Consider the following 4585-nt stretch of genomic DNA (forward strand, 5'->3'; position numbering starts at 1 on the left):
TTTTGATAAGGTTCCACACAAGAGGCTTCTCCATAAGATTAAAGTCCCTGGTATCAGTGGTAATATATTGATCTGGATTGGGAACTGACTGGCACGACGTAGACAGAAAGTAGTTACAGATGGATCTGGATCTGTTTGGAGACCAGTTACCAGTGGTGTACCACAGGGATCGGTGTTGGGTCTGTTGCTCTTTATTATTTTTATTAATGATCTGGATGTAGGTGCAGGGGGCACCATCTGTAAATTTACAGATGATTTGAAGATCTGTGCGAGTGTTCAGACTGTAGACGATGCTCGACTGTTTCAGGCTGAGCTTAATGTGTTGGGAGATTGGGTTCATGACTGGTAAATGATGTTTAATTTGGGTAAGTGCAGTGTTATTCATGTGGACAGGGCGAATGCTCAACATTCATACACCCTTCAGGGAAAAACATTAAAGCAGGTGGAGAAAGAAAATAATTTTGAGCAGAGATCTGGATGTTCTGGTGCACAGATCTCGAAAGGTACAGCAGCAATGCTGTGAAGTGATAGCTGGAGCAAATAGGGTATTGGGCTGCATTCAGAGGATAATTGCATATAAGATGGGGCATATTCTTTCATGGGATGTGAGCGACACTGGCAAGGCCAGAATTTGTTACCCATCCCTAATTGTCCTTGACAAGGTGGCGGTGAGCTGCCTTCTTGAATTGCTGCACTCCATGTGGTGTAGGTACACCCACAGTGCTGTTAGGAAGGGAGATCCAGGATTTTGACCCAACATCAGTGAATGAACAGCGATATTGTTGCTGTTCAGATGGTGTGTGACTTGAAGGGGAACTTGCAGATGGTGGTGGTTCCATGCATCTGCAGCCCTTGTCCTTCAAGGTGGTGGAGGTCTTCGGTTTGGAAGGTGTTTTCGAAGGAGCCTTGGTGAGTTGCAGCAGTGCATCTGGTAGATGGTACACACTACTGCCACTGTGCGTCAGTGGTGAAGGGAGTGAATGTTTAATGTGGTGAATGGGGTGACAATCAAGGCAGCTGCTTTGTCCTGAACAGTGTTGAGTTTCTAGAGTATTGTTGGAGCTGCACTCATCCTGGCTTGTGCCTTGTAGATGGTGGACAAGTTTTGGAGAGTCAAAAATCACAGAATTGTCACAGTGCAGAAGGAGGCTATTCGGCCCACTGTGTCTGCATAGAATCATTGAACATAGAAAGTTTACAGCACAGGAAGGCCAAAAATCGGGCAACCCAGCGGAATCCCATTGTCCAGCATTTGGACCGTAGCCCTGCAGGTTCAGGTACTTGAGGTGCACATCCAGACTCCTCTTAAATGAGTTGAGGGTTTCTGCCTCAACTACCCTTATCGGCAGTGAGTTCCAAACCCCTCGCACCCTCTGGGTGAAAAAACGTTTCCTCATCTCCCCTCCAATCGTTCAACGAATCCCTTTAAATCTATGCCCCTTAGTCATTGACCTCCCTGCTAAGGTAAATAGACCCTTCCCATCCACTCGATCCAAACCCCTCACAATTTTATACATTTCAATCAAATCTCCCCTCAGCCTCCTCTATTCAACCCCAGCTGATCCAATCTTTCCTCATCGCTGCATTTTTCCAGAGCTGGCAACATCCTCGTAAATCTCCTCTGTAACCTCTCTAGTGCAATTACATCCTTTCTGTAATGAGTTGACCAGAACTGCACACAGTACTGAATTTGTGGCCTAACGAATGATTGATACAGTTCCAGCATAACCTCCCTGCTCTGATATTCTATACCTCGGCTAATAAAGGAAAGGATTCCATAAGCCTTCTTAACCAACTTATCAACCTGTCCTGCCACTTTCAGGGATCTGTGGACATTCACTTCAAGGTCCCTCACTTCCTCTAGACCTCTCAGTATTCACCCATTAATTGTGTATTCCTTTGCTGTGTTTGACCTCACCAAAGGCATCACCTCACACTTCTCCAAGTTGAATTCCATTTGCCACTTTTCTGCACACCTGACCAGTCCATTTTTCCAGCTCTCCTAATGTGCATTTCACCTCGTGCCGAGAGCTGAATTATTCATTGCAGAATTCTCACTATCTGTTTTACCCTTGGTGCCACAGTATTTATATGAATGGTCCAGTTAAGCTTGTGTCTATGGTTACCCCCAGGATGTTGATGGTGGGGGGGATTCAGCGATGGTAATGCTGTTGAACGTCAAAGGGAGATGGTTACATTCTCTCTTGTTGGAGATGGTCATTGCCTGGTACTTATGTGGTGTGAATGTTACTTCACACTTAGCAGCCCAAGCCTAAATGTTGTCCAGGTCTTGCTGCTTCTGGACACGGACTCCTTCAGTATCTGAGATGTCCCGAATTTGTCCTTTTATGAAACCTTGGTCAGGCCTCACTTGGAATATTGTATCCAGTCTTGGTCTCCTCACATGATGGGTGATATTGAGGCTTTTGACAGGGTACAAAGGAGAGACATTAAACTAATTCCCAGTGTAAGACATCTTCGTTATCAAGTTAACGTTTCGGGTCAGTGACCCTTCTTCGGAGTTCCGAAGAAGGGTCACTGACCCGAAACGTTAACTCTGCTTCTCTTTCCACAGATGCTGCCAGACCTGCTGAGTGAATCCAGCATTTCTTGTTTTTGTTTCAGATTTCCAGCATCCGCAGTATTTTGCTTTTATCTTCGTTATCAAGTTAGACTAAAAGAGTTGGAACCCTACACCTTAGAGAAACCTAGACTGAGGGGTGATCCAATTGAGGTACATAAGTAATGAAGGGTCCAATTTAGCATGGGAGAGGAGTCATAATTGTATATTGTAAAAGGCCAGATGTCACCCGGATCACATTAACTTTCATTTTCAGCAACGGGTTAATGAACCAGGAGGGCTGAGTGGTTAAGGTGCTGGACTTAAAATCCAATGAATATATGTCTGTGTGTGTTCAAACCCCACTCCTGGTATCTGTGCTGGCCAAATGTTACTTGTTGTTTCCCTGACTTTTGCCTTGCACCATCATCTCTTCTTTCATTTAATCACTCCTGCCTTCCAACCGATCACAGCTTCCTATTATTTGCCCCAGCACCGTTCCTTGTCTCTGCACTTGCTTATAAGCTGGTAAACCTTGAACTTAATCTCCTCTGTCCCTTCACAATGAACTTCTCATCTTTCCTGAACTGTGGTTCCTCACAGGATCCACTCACTGCCTCTCCGACTCCCCTCCAGGGGTAACTGAAGGCCCTGAGCCTGGGTCTTGCTTTATACGCTTGCTGGTAGTTGAGTCCTTGCATGTCCAGACTCCTCCAGGAAGGGCTTGCCATAATCTTCCAATCTTCCCTGGATAAGGGGATTGGAGAGTGGCAAATGACACCCTTATTCAAGAAAGGGTGTAAGGACAGTCCAAGCAACTCCATGTCAGTTAATTTAACATCAATGCTGGGTAAGGTTTCAGAAATGATAATCAGGGAAAATATCAATGGACATTTAGAGAGGTTTGAGTTAATTAAGGATATCCAGCATGGATTTGTAAAAGGCAGATCATGCTTCACTAATCTAATTGAAATTTTTGATGAAGGAGCAGAGAGGTCTGATGAAGGAAATGCAGTGGATGTTGTTTCTATGGATTTTACGAAAGCATTTGATAAGGTATCACATAAAAGCCTGGTTAACAAAATTGAGGCTCATGGAATAGGAGGGTCAGTGTCCAATTGGTTAAAAAATTGGATTAAGGGCAGAAACAAGCAAGTTGTAGTAAATGGTTTCTTTTCAGACTAGGGGATGGTCGACAGTGGTGTTCCCCGAGGGTCAGTGCTGGGATCACTGCTTTTCTTGCTATGTATAAAATATGTGGATCTTGGAATACGGAACAGAATCTCAAAATTTGCTGACAATACCAAACTTGGAGGTGAGGCAAACAGTGAGGATGATATGAACCGCCTGCAATAGGACATAGATAGCCTAGCAGAATGAGCAGAGAGGTGACGGATGGAATTTAATACTGTTCAGTGTGAGGTGATGCATTTTGACAGAAGGAATAGGGAGAGGCAATGTATGCTTAATGGCACAGTTCTAAAGAGTGTTCAAGGACAGAGGGACCTGGGGATGCATGTGCATCGATCTTTGCAGGTAGCAGGGCATATTCAGAGAGTAGCAGTAAAATATATGGCATCTTGGGCTTTATACAAACATACAAGCATACGAACATATGAATTAGGAGCAGGAGAAGGCCACTCGGCCCTTCAAGCCTGCTCCGCCATTCAATAATTTCATAGCTGAACTGATGACCCACATTTCCAGCTACCCCTGACCACCCCCTTGCTTATCAAGAATCTATCTACATCTGCCTTAAAAATATTCAAAGACTCTGCTTCCACTGCGTTTTGAGGAAGAGAACTGCAAAGACTCACAACCCTCTAAGAGAAAAAAATTCTCCTCATCTCTGTCTTAAATGGGCGACCCCATATTTTTAAACAGTGACCCCTAATTTTAGATTCTCCCACAAGGGGAAACATCCTTTCTACATCCACCCTGTCAAGGCCCTCAGGATCTTATGTGTTTCAATCAAGTTGCCTCATACTCTTCTAAAATCTGGTGGATACAAGCCAAGCCTGTCCA

This window comes from Heterodontus francisci, unplaced genomic scaffold (assembly GCF_036365525.1).
Source record: "Heterodontus francisci isolate sHetFra1 unplaced genomic scaffold, sHetFra1.hap1 HAP1_SCAFFOLD_75, whole genome shotgun sequence".
NCBI lineage: Eukaryota > Metazoa > Chordata > Chondrichthyes > Heterodontiformes > Heterodontidae > Heterodontus > Heterodontus francisci.